Raw genomic sequence first — 18662 nt, 5'->3', positions numbered from 1 at the left:
TAGCTCGTGAGAAATATCTGTACGAGCACTAAAACTTTGGCAAGAGAAAAATTGGTCCATGGACCCATGTTGCTCCGAGATTTCCCAAAAAATGTCATTTAGGGCCTCAAAACGGCTCCGGAAGTTTAGGACCCAAAAAATTGCTAAAAAAAGTAAATTGTGCTACAATTATGGAAACTGAAAAACTAAAAGAGACAGTTGTGGGGGTCCAAATGGGATAGGTGGGTGGCTACCAACATCCACTTGGATCATTCCTCCCCCCCTTAGGAAGCAATGGTCCCCATTGCGTTGAGTTCCTCCATCTGCTGAACTTTGTCCCTGGTGAGTTGTTTTGCAATCTCTGATGTGTCTAGTGATGGTGGTAAGCATACATTAAACACTTGGTGCAAACGAAGGAATGGAGGAATACTGTGCTCCAAAGCATTATTTACCACAACCTTGGTAATGGTGTAAGGACCATGTCGGCGTGGTCGGAGCTTCTGATGGGCTCTTGTAAGGCATTCTTTTTGCATATGCAACCAGACTTTGTTGCCCACCTAAAGCTCGTGTGGTACCCCTGTGGGTGAGGAGAAGTTGTTCCTGTGTCCTATCATGACCGTATCCCTTTGCTGCTACTACTGCGTGGAGGAAACCTTCGCAGGGGTCATGGTGATGATCTTCCCCTTACTTTGGGAGTGAACCAGATAGATGAATTTCCTACTCTGGGAGATGAGTTTGCTGGCTTTCTTAGCAGTGATCAAAGAGGTGGTGGTAGGTGGGGCTACCTCCAGTATCCTGCATAATGAATTACACAAAGAAATAATGACAGCAAGAGGCCTTGACTCATATGCCGCATGTTGCCTCCATATGTATGGCTGGCCTAATAATACATCGCAAACATCTAGAGGTGTAACATCACACAATACCTCGTCTATGAAGGGCTTGATGCTGATGGGAAGGCGGCAATGCTGGTGAACTTTGAGATCTCGTCCTTCACGAAGCCACCCAATACTGTACGGCTATGGGTGTGGTGTAGTCGGTAGGCCCAACCGCTTCACGACCTCTGCTGAAATGGGGTTCTTTTGGCTGCCACTGTTGACAATGAATTGCAACGACGAACCCTTCACCCACATCTATGAGTGGAATAGACGCTCCCCATCCTTTGGATCTTCGGGCTCATTCTTATGGATCTTGGTGGTGGCAACAGTGACGCTAGGCTCCACATCAATGATCTGCTTCCCTTTGCCATTCCCCTTGTCAGGTTCTGACTCAGGGTCGAAACATGCATTTGATTCTAATGCCTTCAACTCGGCCATCATCGACTGCTTGGTCCGACACTCGTGTTATGAGTGGGACTCTTGTGGAACTCACACCACTTTCATGTGTCCTTCCTCGACTTCGTGGTGTTGTTCTTTTCTTGCAGCTTCGACGGGTTGTCTTGGGTCACCCCACCTTGGCCTTGTCCTTTGGTCTTCGGATTTGCAGATCCAAAGTCTCACTTCTGGATGTTGGTGGCCACCCACCTATCCCATTTGGATCACCGAGCCCTTCGAATGACCACCACATAATTCCTCAGCAACTTGCTGAACTGCTCAACTCCACTACAATGCCAAGGCACAACAGAAATAAAATAATTACCAATTTCATTGATGGGAAGGCTAGGAGCTTGTTGCGTTTTCCTATTATCAACACCTTCCAACCTTGAATTGAATGTTATCATGCAATTCACTACCCCTCCATGTGATTCATGCATGTGGAGGGTTGCGTAGAGGCCCCTTGGGATCTGCATACCTCCCATTACAGACTAATTTGATGGAGATTTTTCTCCTCGCACCCCTGATCAGGTGATTATCATCACCTATATTAAATACGAACATTTTCATTATTTATAGTCTCTACTTTGTCTATAACTTTTATACTTTGTGCTAAACTTCTATATAAAAATACCCCTTTTTCACATTAACTAAACGAAATGTCAAGCAAATTTCAAAATTATGGCATTTTTTTACAAATAAGACTTCATTACACAATTATCATTATATTTAATAAAACTACAATATTCTATATTTCTAAAGTGATCATGCTAGTATGAGAACGCCATAGGATGCCTGTGTGCAAGATACTCATCCACCAACACAACTATATGCCAAGACAAAGTGTTCACCTGCGGAGTACAAATATCCTATTCCTCTAAGCTAGCCTGGTGACAAGGAATTTTCCATAGACAACTATATTCCAACCATTCCTCCAGCGAACCAGCCACTTGTTCATTGACTATGCAATAATGGAGCGAACTGGCCAGTTGAAAATTATTTTATGGAGCACGACACACAGGGGCGTGCCAAATTTTCATAGCTTCTATATATGTAGGTTGCTTCCAATTGATATTTTTCCAATTAGGCCTTATAATCTCCTAGGTTTGATCAGAGAAATAGAGGCATGGGAAGCATTTGAGCTAGTAGCAATAAGCACAACAAAGGTTCTATTTTTCTCTTCATTATATTTTGCAGTTATGTGGGGTTTTGTGTCGAACATGTTATATTTTCCTAAATTCCATGTTTTCATAGTTTCTTTCTCTTATCTTTATAGCAAGGGTCTTAATTTGGCTACAATGGTTCATAGGTTAGTAGTTGTATCACAAATAACTTTTCTCAATTGGTGCACCTCACAGTGCCACATCATTTTTCTATTGGCCCTTGGCTTGACTACTAGTTATTGAAAACAACCTAATTTTCCATTCTTAATTAATTAAATTCCTCCTTTTGAAGGCACTAGTACCCACAGTATCATAGGCATAATTTGAGCCAAATCGAGGCTTCTCTTGTAGTTTACCTCTGATGGGTGGGGGTAAAAGGGGACATTTGATTGGGGCTTGTGAGGTACTAGCGATGTTGTTATTGCTTCTTAAGAGTTGAAATATGGGAGCTTGGCAACATGAAAGAAGAACAAAAAAACTAGGAACCCTTAAAGAAGATGCACCATCACAACCATGAAATTACCACCAAGTGATAACAAACAACCATGAATAGGAAAGGAATAACCAAAACATGAACTCTTAAATGAAGTAGAGAAAGTAGTACAACCATCTTATCGAATAAGAAACCAAAAATACATCATTTTTCGAATTTTATTTTGCAATAAGGTCAATAGGACCAAACATGTCTCAACTAAACTCATGGAAATTTCAAAAAACCTATTCATCCATGGAAAGAATAGAGTGATGGAAGAATGTTACATAACCCCATTTCAATCCTCCCAAAGATATTCAACTAAGCTTGGAGGGAACTCGCAATATTCCAACCATGACTTTGGAAAAAGTACCATCTCCTCTATTTATACCTTCCAAACCAAACCCTAATTCATAAAATAATATTTCTTTTTTCAAGGCCCTAATTGTCCTCAAGTGGAGCACTTCCTTTTGTCTTTTGAATGAATAAACTGGGTCCATATTTCCACTTGCCACTTTCTATTTCATGAAATCCTTTTAAACCATGAATTTAATATTCATCTAAGGGTTTAATTATTCAACAATGACATGGTATCTCCTCATCCAAAATTTCTTCCAGATATGAATAAAAAGGTCTCGAAAAATATGTACATTGAGAAATGTAGTGGAGGAAAAAAATTGTACATGTTTCAGAAAAGTATAAATATGACATGATAGAGAGGTATTTCTCACATTGAGCAAATGAGAGAAAACAATGCACAATCAGTATGAACTTATGGGTTTTCAATAGGTTTGAAGAAAATTGCACAAAGAATCAATACAATCATATGGATCTCTATGGCCATATGGAGCAATACAACAATCGTACAAATTCTGCCTTTCTTTTTTGTGCAGATCATATACCTCATTTTGAGATGATTCTCATGACCATACAAATTTTATTTGAGTAGATTGTACATGTTTCCTTGAGGTATACAAAGTTTTTTTTGAATAAGAAATTACTTAGTAGGATCAAGGTGAGATTTCTCAACAGTTGGAATAAATTTCTATACAAAGGTTTTGTTGTGGCTCAACATGGAATCTACTTTGGATGGGAAGTTTCAATATGGGTTGTATGATTTTTATCCCTTGAGCTCATTTGATTCTTTTTCTGCTCATGCTATTTGTTGTTCTCAAATTTCCTTCTTAAAGGGGTTGAGACTATTTACTTCATTTATTTTACATGGCCCAATGAAAGAATAAGAATGGAGCTTGCATCCATAGCTTTTCCATTTAGCTAAGTTACAAATAAAAAGAGTCTAATTATATAGCCTCTTGATACACCTTTAGTGAGATATGCATAGCTCTCACATATCACTGTAGCTTAATGAAATGGCATATAATAACTCTAGTGGAAAAGATTCAAATTTTATGCCCAAGACACTAGAAGAAATGGAGTAGTTGTGAAGGCAACGATCTCCATTGGGGATTTCCATTTTTTATGCAATAGGTAAGAAGAATCTTGGTGTTGGAGGAAGAGATAAAATATCTCTTCCAAAAACACAATATCATCGCTCTCCTGGTTCCATTAATTTTTGTTAACTTAATCCAATGCAAGTAATCCAAAAGAATTTGTTAGTATCTATGAAATTTTCTCTCTTTCCAATAGCAAAATAGGTTCATTCTAATATTAATATATAAAATAAGGTTCATTAATATGTATGGTTCAATTTAGTTTGATGATCCTATTTCTCCAATGGATGTCTATTTTTTTGAATTTTGTTTGGTATAAGATATGGCGATACCTTTAAATATGAGGTACTTTTAGGTAAAATTAGAAGTGGAACAACAAGTTGGGGTTTGAATTTCCTTTGTAGTAAGTAACAGGCTACATGAAATTTCTATCAAAAGGTTTTGTTGTGGACAAACATGGAATAATCTTTGGATGAAAAGGTTCATTATGAGTGGTATTTTTTTGAGCCTTTCAACTCATTGGATTCTTTGTTTGTTCATCGTATTTTTTGTTCTCAACTTCCCTTTTCCAAGGGGTTGATACTATTTTCTTTACTCATTTTTCATGGTCCGATGAAAGAAGAAGAATGCAACTTGTCTCCACAAATTTTCTATTTCACTAAGTTACAAATAAAAATAGTCCAATTCTATAGCTAAGAGACTAATACCCTCTTGATACACCTTTAGTGAGCTATGCATGAAGACCTTGGATGAGGGTATAACTAAAGTCTAGGTTTTCGAACTCAGGATTTGATTGTTACACGCATTTATAATCTACCCCTTTTCCCATCTGACCATTGTTTTCATACTGATGTTTTATATTCTAGATCATTTGATTAAAAATTGTAAGCCTATCTAAATGTATTCATGATTTGGAAGGAATATTTTGATGTAAATGAAACTTCTATATCTTCAAGAAATACATTTCTTAGAGTGGAAAATGAGGTAGTGAAAAACATTGCATGTTGGCAAATGCTTTGTTCCTAGTGTATGGCTTATTATCCTCAATTTATTGGTTATATCATTGCTTCCACTTCTTGCATCTTAAATTACTTTGTTCACATTTTATGCTCATGTTTCTTGGGCTATATTGATCTCATTTTTTTTTTGTTTTTCTTCAGATATCTTAGTGAATTGTTGTCACTATCTATTAAATCAATGGTTGTAGATTATTCACTGGCATCATAAACTGGAGAGTTACAATTGTTTGTAGTGACATGGTTATACTATTCACCATTGTATACTATTGCAGTTGGAACTCGATTCCCACAATCTAGCTACGGTAGCATGATCAACATGATCCAATGTTTCATGATGAGAATAAATTGACGACGACATATTAGGGGATCTCATGTAGTCATTGGCATACATGGATGATGTAGTGTAAGTCCAGTAATTTTTTCAGAATTTGGATGATAACAAAAGGATCCTTCAACTAAGTTCAAGTTGTTGTATCCATGCAATGTATTTAAAACTGGGAGTCCTTGAACCTGCAGAACATTGTGCCATTATAATATATATTTCAAATTATTGTTCTTACATTTTCTGGTGCTAGAGATGGTTAAAACTCTTGAATTTTTAGCAGCTTACTCTCATTGGCGAGAGTTGCAAATTCTTTGAACAAGAACTGTGGAAAATTAATATGTACTTTGGAATCCTCAATATTCATTGAGATTATATCACCCTTAACAAGATATTTCTTTAAGATTTATAGTAATTTTAAATGTCATTATATATTCTTCTAGGTGGATGGTATGCTATGTGGTGAGCTCCAGTATTGTAGCAATAATGCTACACTCCTGGGGCTTCCTGTCTCTTAATTTTATCAACCCGGTAGTTCGTACAAACTTGGAAGCGGCGGTGCTATATGCACAAGTACTAGCTCTTGTCGCAGCTGTCACTTGGTCAGCTGGCACAAGTCCACTAGGGCTCAAGCCAACTTCTATAGGCTCTCAGAAGAAGCTTGCTAATTGATGGACGAAAGCTATTCTCAAAGGAAAGCTACTTTACTTGACAAAAATGAACTGAAAGCAAATCAAAGCATGTAAACCTAGGAAACCCTAATTCAACTAGTCTAACCTCTATGATGCAAAGACTGTGAAGGAAACTTCTACCAATGATGCCATTACTTCTAATAAGTGAAAATGCATGAATCTAATCTACTTGCATCTTAAAAAACATGTTTTTCTATTTTCTCTTTAAGTTATAAGAATTGTCATGCATGTGCTTCTAACTAGTTTTCCAGTGTGCAGGGATGGATTAAGGGATGAAATGCTTTGGGAAAGGCTGGGATGGTACAGAGAGGGTCTAAGGGATACCTGACATTCTCTCTGAGAGTTTCACAAAGTTTGGATGACATGCAACCGTGTTTATGAACTTCTACAGGAAGTCTGCAGGGGTTTCTACAGGAAAGTCCTGTAGGTCTTCTACAGGATGTTCTGTAATTCTTCTACAGGATGTTTACGAATTGGATTTTTGAGGATGGATGGTTGATGGAAGATGCATGGATGGTTATGGAGGTAGGATGGGGGTCTGAAGTGACCTAGGAACTGATGGATGGAGTGATGAGATGATATGTGGAAGGCTGATTTGGCTTTAAGGTAGTTGAGGCAACAATGGAGAAGAAGGTAAGGTTACTTGGCAAAAGAGAAGATGGGAGATGAGGGAACAGACTTGGTGATGGAGGAGCTGATCTGAACGAGGCTCAAATGAACGAGGAGGTGATGAAGGTGATAGAGATGCCCTGCACAATGCTCATTCAAACAAATCAAGGAATTCTTGCAAACAAACCAAGTCCTAGCTAACTCAATCCAACTGTCAATGAAATGAATAAACAACAGCTTTGTTTGGAAAGAGAACCATATACATCACGTGAGCAAGAACATGCCAAAAGATCTAAATGCATAACAAACTCCTACCAATCTATTATAAATATGAAAAGCTACTTGAACCATCAAAAGAAACCTAAGTAACAAAGCACGAATTAAGTCTAAAGAGAAGATTTTATTTCAAGAACGCAACAAACACATAAAGAGAAACAAGGGAGGTACTGGGCGCTTGAGATGGGCCCAACCCCAAGAGCTACAGCCTCCCATGAAAGATTTAGAGCTGGTGCAAAGCTGGATCCATATTTATTAATCAAGAAATGAAAAGTACATCAAAACTGTCCACAAGGAGAGCTTGAACATGAGCTGAAAGAAAAGCTAGTCTATTGCATAAAAATCGAATTACAAAATGGCTAACTAATGGCTAAAACAAAATGACTAACTAGCTAAACGAATTGACTACCAACTAGCTGACCCAAATGAGGCCCCAAGCCTTCTTATTTATACAATTTGAGGACCCAACAGTCCTCCTAAAAGTTAGGGACTTGGCTGCCCAAGACTTGGAGTTAACAGCAGTCCAACATGACTTGCTTGGCTGCCCTTGTGCTCATTAATTCAGTGGCCCTTGAACTCCGAGCTGATGGTGGAGAATTCGAGGTAAGGGTCCATAAATGAGGGGGACACCTTCCTACAAATCCTCTAGCTTGTTCTCCCACGAATTTGGCTGCCAAGTGCTCATTAAGACCTTCAATTTTGTCTCCAAGTTGACCAACAAGGCTACACAAAGCACCCATTAGACTTGTTGGCATAATGACTAACCAAATTCACTCTATTAACATAAAAATAATCAAAAACATGCAATAAACAAATGAGAATGGTGGACTAAGCCAAATTAGGAGGTTGAATGAGCCCAAATAATTGTACATTTTTGGGGCTCATCATCACCCCCCTACTGAAAGTGTTGCTCATCCTCTGAGCAACCAAATCTCTCCCCTTGTCTTTGATGGCCCTGGTGACGTCCTTGGCTAGCATCTTGGCCGATTTCTCCTTTGGCTTCCCTCTTTTCACTTTCCTGTAGAAACTGTTCTGTCTTCCTGTAGAAACTGTTCTGTCTTCCTGTAGAAACAGTCTGCTAGCTTCCTGTAGAAACAGTCTGCTAGCTTCAATGAACTGCCCGAGAATAGATATTGCATGCCGAAGCTGGATGGGAATCACTGTTTTTCCATTGGTTAATCCTTGATTCACGTTTCTGTTCCTGACATGACAATACTTTCCGACTGTGGCAGCTTTCTTTGCTTCATAAAATGCTTACTGCAATAGCAAATATAATAACAGATTTGTATCCCACAGCCAACCCAAATATAACATTAGTTGCTGCTTCCAGTCCAATCGGCCTTGGACAGGGCTGTAAGCATTACTAGTGCAGTATTCAGTGACAAAACCAATAACAAGGCCAGACCACAAACCAATAGCACCACAGAAGAAAAGCGCCCAGTTCTTTACAACCTTCTGGGCACCAAAATTGAAGATAGTGAAGGATGAAGGCAATGCAACTAGGCTTACAGCAACAATGCCAATAGTCATCACTACTATGGAGATAATACGTTGCTTTTTCAATGCAGGCTCAATTTCCTTCACAGCCTTGATCTCAAATATGTTAGTTGCAAACAGAGTTGTGATTAAGCAAGCAATGATACCCATTGAACTAATAAGCAAGGGGTAACACATGGCAGTAAGATCATGAGAGTTTTTCAAATGATGATATGGATGCAACAACCAGAGCTGCACAGGAAGATTCAGTCATAGGACCCAAATAGATCTGATCCCATACCAGCGATATCTCCAACATTGTCACCAACATTATCAGCAATGACAGCTGGGTTGCGTGGATCGTCTTCAGGAATGTTCCTCTCAACCTTGCCAACAAGATCAGCACCTACATCTGCTGCTTTGGTGCAAATACCACCACCTACGCTGCCAAACAGAGCCATGGAAGAACCACCGAGACCATATTTGAAGATGTTGAAATAAGTTTTGCTAACCATTTCATATATTTTTCTCTAAGATGTTCTGCTAATTTTCGTTTATATCCATCTGAATTCGGATACACTTCGAGTGAATCATGATCATTGCAACAATTTCGGAGAGAAATAAAACAATCATCAAATGAGTTGATGATAGAGAACCAATTAACTGATTGTGCACACTTTAGTTGAGGACGTGGAAAGTGTCGATGAACAGCAGTTCATGAGTTTCAGCCAAGCCGTCTTCAATTTCTCCGTGATTTGTGATGAGGTGGAAAAAACATGTGCACTAGATTTTTCAAACTGCAGTGATACATGTCTTCTTCTCTCCGTTAATTAATTGACATCCTGTTCACTGGAGTTCAACTACCATTAACTGTGTTTTTTTTTTTAATTTTCATGTGAATGGCCGATCATGTTGCGTGATTTTTGTCTTGAGCGCTAGAGAAGACAATCGGTCGAGCCTCGCTAATCCGTGGCTTAATTCCACCATCTAATTCATTCATGCAGTTTCCAAATTAATTTTATGCAATAGAAGAATGGGTTTGTCACATACCTCGAAGTTGAATGGCTGTCGTGAGCTACTGTGGGCTGTCATTGCTGCATGCATTTGATTTTATGGTTGCATGATGGCTGGGCTGCTAATCCATGGCTGGTTTTCTTGTGTAGGTATCCTCTGGCCAGATGCATGCAACAAGAATTCATTTCCACGTTCAGATCTGCATCCTGAACCTGCTGCCATTGAATTTTCACAGGACCAGAACTTCTTTTTTCCATTTCTCCCAAACGGCAAACCGGATTGAGCTGAAACTTGGTGGGCATGTTCCTACCATCATGATGCATCTCCCATAGCAAATTCGTGATCAATGGATGCACGGATTTCGAGAAAATTGGAAAATGGCTGAAGATTTCAGAGCTCGATTTCTCGGAAACCGTGCATCGGAATTGGATGAAACTGCTTGGGTAGGCTACTATCACCCACGTGCATCTCCCCATGAAACAGGTTTTGAAACGGATGCACGGTCATGGAGAAAATGCAAAAATGGCTGATGGTGATGGAGTCTGATTTCTTGGAAACCGTGCACCGGAATTGCATGAAACTGCTCAGGCATGTTTTCATCGACCTTGTACAATCCCCCATAAAATGGTTTGTCAAATGGATGCATGGTTCTCAAGTTATGGCAAAAACAAATTCTACTCTATGTGTTTTTGGCTTCAAGGCATTTTGCATGTGTTTGCATGGTATGACAAAATGAATTTTTGCTGTGATGCAGGTATGGAGATGATGGAGGATGAGTTGGAAGACTGCAGTAGGACTCTTGAATCTTTGAGGAAGCTACTATGCTTGCAAAACCACTTTTTGAAATGCATGCCTAGTTTCCCACAATTTCTACAGGAAGATCCTGTAGAAGCACAATGAGAGGCACAAGGAGGTGGAAAAAATGATGGATGAAGGCAAGGGATGGACACACAAGTGCTTGGAGGCCTAATCAACAGATTCCCACCATTAGATTCATTTTTGAGATTGAATTTGGCTCGTCCAAAGGTTCTACAGGATGTTTCCTGTAAAAATATAGAGCATCCTGTAGAAAACACAGTTTTGAGGAAAGAAGCATAATGACATGAAAAGAATGGTCGAAAAGGGGTGAGGAGTGGAAACATAGATGAGTGTAGGCCTCATGGAGATATTCCAAGCCTTCAGGTCCTCTTTGGAGATCAATTTGGCTTTTTTGTAAGCTTCCTGTAGAAGATACGAAACTTCCTGTAGAAGGCACAAAAACTCCTTTGTCTTTGATTTGAGTGCTCCTCCTATCATGAAACGTCCTCCTTTAACCTGCAATGTCATTGCTGCAACATGAACTTATTCAATGGAGATTAGCTTTATTTTTCCTTTTTTCTTTTTCTATTTTTTTTTTTTTTTTTGAAAAACAACTAGGGCGCCTCATGGAGGTTTTCACCCTAATTGCCTGCCTTGGGCGCCTCCAAGGGAGGTTTTCACCCAAAGATCTTTTTCTCTTTTCTCTTTTTTTTTTTCAACCCATTGACCGCCTCATGGAGGTTTTCAATCAATGAGCCAATCTAAGGCGCCTCCGAGGAGGTTTTCACCTTAGATTTCTATTTTCCTTTTTTCATTTTTTTCTTTTCCTTTTTTCTCTTTTTTTCTTTTTTTTTTCTACCCTACCCTACTTGAAAAACAAAATCATTCTCAAGTATAAGAATACTTCCAATGGAGCCATGTGCACATCGAGATTAGAGAAAAAACGATGTGAAGGCTCGAAATGCATGCTCTGATAGGTATCCAGATCTCAGAGACGAGATGATCTGACTTTGAATGGATCAAACATAGATGAGGAAGAGAGTACTGCTGCAACTTAGTGACTTTTTGGAACCATGTCTCAATATAGCTTTGATATCCTTCCTCTTTTTGCTGATCTTTCTCTTGAGTACATGGAGGATTTGATGGTGACCATGAGGAAGCTTTCTCGATCTCTGATTCTGATCTCTTTTCTTCATCAAGTGCAGCCCATGGTTCTTTGATCTCCTCTTTTGAATCTTCTTTTGCTTTTGGTCCTTCAATGCTTTCAAGATGATCTCTTTTTTGCATTACTTTTCCTGAGCTTTGGTGAACATCATTGAGCTCACGAGGAATCATTTGCACATGTTGTGCCTCAGATTTGCAATTGGGTTGAGCTGCTCCATTGCATGGTTTTGGAAATGGAGGTACGGGTAGCTGAGTGGAGGTGTGAAATTGAGATGGAGATGGATGGCATTGTGGTTGGGTAGGCATTTGGGGTTGCCTTGGTGGAGGAGGAGGCGATGGTTGTGGATGAGCAGGTGGTGGAGGAAAATGAGCGGGATGAGAGTTGTACTGGGGCCTCCACTCCTGATAAGGTGCATTCCACTGAGGCTGTGGCTGAGCATAAGAGTGAAATGAATGAGCAACTGGTTGGGCATAATATGGATCTGTGAAGGAACAAGGAGGATATAACCAAGGAGGAGGTGTAGACCAGGAAGGATGAGCAGGGGGACCCAAAGAAGGCATGAAGGTGGCTTGATAAGGGTCATAACAGGTCTCGGGTGTCCCTGGTAGTTCTTGCTGGTAGGGTATGGGTCCATGTGGCCTCCTTTGGTTCATATAACAGAGTGATTCAGTGGCTCCCTTGGCTCTTTGATAGGTAGCTTTGATTCTGGGCAAGGAAGGGCACTGATCTGTAGGATGGTATTCTTCACAGATGAAACACACTTCTAGGGAGTGCATTGGACATTCGTTCCTAGGATGCTCTTTAAGGCACCTAGGACAAAAAATGACCAAAGCCCTCTTGGCTTCTTCTTGCTTCTTTTGGATCCGCAAGGTATCCAGTTGCATGGCAAGAAACTGCCTCATATCACTCTTGAAATCTTCCAGTTGATTTGCAAATTCATCTTTGGATAAGGGAATGCTCCCAATATTTATGCTTGTAGCCATTTGCTTCAGAGGAATGTTTCTTCTTCTTCTCCCCTAGAGGTTCTTCAGATATGTCTTGATGTCCACCCAGGGGTCCTTTCATCACAACCATCGAAGAAGAACGTTGGTTGTGTGAAGCAGTGGGGGTGTTGTGCAATCATTTTTCTAACTTATCTCTACTCCTACAAAGCATGAAATGAAATCTTTTTGGTTGTTTTTTTGCTTTTTTCTATTTCTACTTGCAAAATTGAAATAAATTGAACTGCAACTAACTATCTTGCTGAAATGAAAATGCGGAATGGAAATGAAAGCAGGAAATGACTAATCTATTTTGCTCAAATCAAATTGCAAGAATGAAATGCTAGGCTACGCTTGCGAAATTGAAACACTAATCTACGCTTGCAGAATTGAAATGCGGAATTGAAAGGCTATTCTAGGAAAGCAGGAAATGCTAATCTATGAAAGCAGGAAATACTAATCTATGAAAGCAAGAAATGCTAATCTACTTTTGCATAAATGAAATTGCATAAGGGAAATGAAATAAACTACTTAGCAGAAGGTTGTAAAGGAAAATAGAAGAATAGCAACAATCACCAATACTCTGCCGCTTCCCCGGAAACGGCGCCAAAAAGATGGTGAGCTCCAGTATTGTAGCAATAATGCTACACTCCTGGGGCTTCCTGTCTCTTAATTTTATCAACCCGGTAGTTCGTACAAACTTGGAAGCGACGGTGCTATATGCACAAGTACTAGCTCTTGTCGCAGCTGTCACTTGGTCAGCTGGCACAAGTCCGCTAGGGCTCAAGCCAACTTCTATAGGCTCTCAGAAGAAGCTTGCTAATTGATGGACGAAAGCTATTCTCAAAGGAAAGCTACTTTACTTGACAAAAATGAACTGAAAGCAAATCAAAGCATGTAAACCTAGGAAACCCTAATTCAACTAGTCTAACCTCTATGATGCAAAGACTGTGAAGGAAACTTCTACCAATGATGCCATTACTTCTAATAAGTGAAAATGCATGAATCTAATCTACTTGCATCTTAAAAAACATGTTTTTCTATTTTCTCTTTAAGTTATAAGAATTGTCATGCATGTGCTTCTAACTAGTTTTCCACTGTGCAGGGATGGATCAAGGGATGAAATTCTTTGGGAAAGGCTGGGATGGTACAGAGAGGGTCTAAGGGATACCTGGCATTCTCTCTAAGAGTTTCACAAAGTTTGGATGACATGCAACCGTGTTTATGAACTTCTACAGGAAGTCTGCAGGGGTTTCTACAGGAAAGTCCTGTAGGTCTTCTACAGGATGTTCTGTAATTCTTCTACAGGATGTTTACGAATTGGATTTTTGAGGATGGATGGTTGATGGAAGATGCATGGATGGTTATGGAGGTAGGATGGGGGTCTGAAGTGACCTAGGAACTGATGGATGGAGTGATGAGATGATATGTGGAAGGCTGATTTGCCTTTAAGGTAGTTGAGGCAACAATGGAGAAGAAGGTAAGGTTACTTGGCAAAAGAGAAGATGGGAGATGAGGGAACAAACTTGGTGATGGAGGAGCTGATCTGAACGAGGCTCAAATGAACGAGGAGGTGATGAAGGTGATAGAGACGCCCTGCACAATGCTCATTCACACAAATCAAGGAATTCTTGCAAACAAACCAAGTCCTAGCTAACTCAATCCAACTGTCAATGAAATGAATAAACAACAGCTTTGTTTGGAAAGAGAACCATATACATCACGTGAGCAAGAACATGCCAAAAGATCTAAATGCATAACAAACTCCTACCAATCTATTATAAACATGAAAAGCTACTTGAACCATCAAAAGAAACCTAAGTAACAAAGCACGAATTAAGTCTAAAGAGCAGATTTTATTTCAAGAACGCAACAAACACATAAAGAGAAACAAGGGAGGTACTGGGCGCTTGAGATGGGCCCAACCCCAAGAGCTACAGCCTCCCATGAAAGATTTAGAGCTGGTGCAAAGCTGGATCCATCTTTATTAATCAAGAAATGAAAAGTACATCAAAACTGTCCACAAGGAGAGCTTGAACATGAGCTGAAAGCAAAGCTAGTCTATTGCATAAAAATCGAATTACAAAATGGCTAACTAATGGCTAAAACAAAATGACTAACTAGCTAAACGAATTGACTACCAACTAGCTAACCCAAATGAGGCCCCAAGCCTTCTTATTTATACAATTTGAGGACCCAACAGTCCTCCTAAAAGTTAGGGACTTGGCTGCCCAAGACTTGGAGTTAACAGCAGTCCAACTTGACTTGCTTGGCTGCCCTTGTGCTCATTAATTCGGTGGCCCTTGAACTCCGAGCTGATGGTGGAGAATTCGAGGTAAGGGTCCATAAATGAGGGGGACACCTTCCTACAAATCCTCTAGCTTGTTCTCCCACGAATTTGGCTGCCAAGTGCTCATTAAGACCTTCAATTTTGTCTCCAAGTTGACCAACAAGGCTACAGAAAGCACCCATTAGACTTGTTGGCATAATGACTAACCAAATTCACTCTATTAACATAAAAATAATCAAAAACATGCAATAAACAAATGAGAATGGTGGACTAAGCCAAATTAGGAGGTTGAATGAGCCCAAATAATTGTACATTTTTGGGGCTCATCACTATGTATGCCCAACTACTCGTATTTAATCCATTAAAAAATATCTTAATGTTAATCGTTTCATGCACCACCAAAGAACTAATAAAATGATGAAACTTAAACCAACGTATTTCTAATAATGGTATGCAAATGAATGATAAGATTTTATTCATTTGGACTAAAACTACCTCACTTGGTATCAACTCTCAAGTAGTTGATCCATCGTAATCTGTATCTCTTTCCGCAATGAACATTGAAGACATGCCATGAAAGTAAATATGAATCGATGCACAACAATGCTAAAAAAATACGTAGTTTCGGTTCTTGTTGGGAATCTTATTGTTGGATACGCAAGGTTTATAACAATAGGCATTATTGGTCCCACATTTTTTTCAGCCAAGATTTTCGCAAGGATGGAGTTTTGGGAGTCTCTCGGTTTATTGGAGATTTGAAAAATATCCATGGCCTTACCTTCTCCACATCGGAGGAACCCTTGGAGTGGATCCACCATTCAAATCCTTGAAAAACTATTTTCCTTGACTCACTGCATTGAGCCCCAAAAGCTATTTTTTGGATTGTTGATAGGAAAATTCACTAAATAAACTTTACCTACTACCTTGAATGGTCATGTGCCACTACAACAACATTATAAGGGGTTTTAATACATTAGTTTGAGATTTTCATCGCAACTCGCCCTTTTTATATTTTTTTATGTTTTAATTAATACTTAACTATTTACTTTTGTCTTTTTTACGACATAATATGTTTTTTTCATAATAAAAAGAATTAGATGATGGTTCTGTATCACTTTGTAAAGTGCTGATATATTTCTCATAGATAAGTCTCTCAAAATTCCACCGATGGCAGAATCTCAGGTCACCTTATTTTTTGATAGTCGTATGGGGCCGTAATAAGCCCTGTGCTGAATAAGGTCATAAATAATTCTCATGTCACAAACATTCAAGCTCGTGAAGGAATGCAACGCCCAGTTAGGGAAGATTTAGGTCGTAGAATCGTGACGAACAACAAGAACAAAAAGATTAAAGTCCTTTCATTTCCCATGTTGTTGACGAGCCCATTTTCTTCAGCGTGACAGATGCATAAATCGTACTACAACCTATAAATGTGGCCTATAAATTAGGTTCCCTGAAAATGGTGGAACCCACCTAGATTGCATATAGAAACTGATATCCTATGAACTCTACATGCGACTTATGAGTCAGGTTTAATGAAAATGGTGGAACCCGCCCAGATTGCATATAGGAATTGATAGCCTACAATCACATTGTAGGTTTTAACCCTATACAAAAATTACCTGCATACGAATTCTAAAACACAGAAAATAAACAATGCGAGAGCATAACACATAAAACACATATCCACAGAGAATTTCCTCTGGATCCCAAAACCAGAACTATCAGCTTAATTTTTCATTATGTTCCTTTCAATGTTACAATACATATTTATACATGCTGAAGCATCCAATACCATGGACCGAAAACCATCGTGTCCAAAACCATGGACCGAAAACCATCGCGTCCAAAACCATGTGTGAAAATCATGCACAAAACCATAGGTATGTCTGCCCAACCTAATATAGGATCCAGAAAACAAAATTTTCCAGGGCACTGCCCCGGACCCCATAGAGGGGGGTTACTCGCACCCCTCAAACACACTGTGACTCCCCCCACTACGCAATCACCGCAACGAAGGGGGGGCTCTGTGCCCCCCCCGCCCCCCACCCTCTAACCCCCCTATTAACTACGTGGAAGAGTCGTGGAAAGAATATAACACAACCTAACATTCTCCCACTTGTTGTTTTCTTTCCAGAGGGGGCCACAAGAGAGCTTAGTCATTTATCCAGCCTTGCAATGCCCATTGTTTCTCTACACCAAGAGAACTTCTCAGAGCTCATAGATTTTGTCAATGCATCTACAGTATTATTCAAAGTGTCCACCTTTACCAGCAACACCTTTTTTCTTCTATCATATCCCTCACAAAGTGATATTGAACATCAACGTTCTTTGTCTTTGAATGATATGCAGGGTTCTTTGCCAAGAAAATTGCACTTTGGCTGTCACAATCTATACTTATAGCTCCCTGTACTAACCCCATACTTGAACACAATCTCTGCAACCAAACTGCTTCCTTGCTTGCATGAGTGGATGCCATGTATTCTGCTTCTGTAGTTGATAGTGCCACTACAGATTCTTTCTTACCCATCCAACTGACTTCACCTTCAAATAGGTTAAACACATACCCACTTGTAGATCTTCTTTGATCCAGATCTCCAGCCCAGTATGCATCAACAAAGCCACAAATATCCAACACTCTATCCAATCCTGGTCTTCCTTGGTAGCACAAACCATAATCACTAGTGCCACACAAATACCTGAAAACTCAATTCACTGCTATCGAGTGCTCCTTCCCTGGTTTTGACATAAACCTGGTCAATACTCCCACTGCATGTGCAATGTCTGGTCTAGTACAAACCATTGTATACATCAAGCTATCGACTGCACTTGCATATGGAACACGAGACATGTCCTCTTCCTCTTCTTGTGTCTTGGGACACTGTTTAGCAGATAACCTCACACCTATAGGAATAGGAACCTTCATCGGTTTACTGTCCTGCATATTAAACCTCTGCAGTATTGTCTCAACATACTTCCTTTGGTTTAACCAAAGCTTCCTCTTTTCCCAGTCTCTTTTAATTTCCATGCCCAAATAGTTTGCAGCACCAAGATCTTTCATGTCGAATTTGGAGGACAATTGGGTCTTCAAATCATAGATAATTTCTTTGTCACTTCCAACCAGCGACATATCATCCACATACAAAACCAAATAAATAACATGGTCACCAATTAATTTAAAATAGGCACAGTGATCTAGTTTTCTTCTGGTGAATCCAAATCCTCGTATAAATGTATCAAATTTCTGATACCACATCCTTGGTGACTGTTTTAACCCATACAGAGACTTCTTTAACTTGCATACCATTTCTTTCTTACCCTTCACTGCAAAACCTTTAGGTTGCTTCATGTAGATCTCCTCTTCCAGATCCTCGTGAAGAAATGTCGTCTTCACATCCATATGTTCTACCTCAAAATGAAAAGCAACAACAACAGATAAAAATAATCTAATAGAAGCTACCTTGGCAACATGAGAAAAATTATCACCAAAATCAATTCCTGGCACCTGGGAATAACCTTTTGCTACCAACCGAGCTTTCTATTTCTCCACCTTTCCTACTGCATTTGTCTTCTTCTTGAAAACCCATTTTCTACCAATGGGTTTTCTTCTAGCCGATAACTCCACCAGATCCCAAGCCTCATT

The 18662-nt window shown here is 39.5% G+C and overlaps 1 pseudogene; it reads right to left on the bottom strand.

Annotated features, from left to right (window-relative positions):
• Nucleotides 1-8550: 8550 nt before the first annotated feature.
• LOC149156469 (pyrophosphate-energized vacuolar membrane proton pump pseudogene) lies at nucleotides 8551-8943 on the bottom strand (annotated as a pseudogene).
• Nucleotides 8944-18662: the final 9719 nt, after the last annotated feature.

Source organism: Pinus tabuliformis, chromosome 9, assembly GCF_031772625.1.
Source record: "Pinus tabuliformis cultivar Carrire ecotype Pingquan chromosome 9, CPIR1, whole genome shotgun sequence".
In the NCBI taxonomy this organism is placed as follows: Eukaryota; Viridiplantae; Streptophyta; class Pinopsida; order Pinales; family Pinaceae; genus Pinus; species Pinus tabuliformis.
Note: the sequence above shows the minus strand (reverse complement) of the source record. Positions and strands in the feature narration are given on the sequence as shown.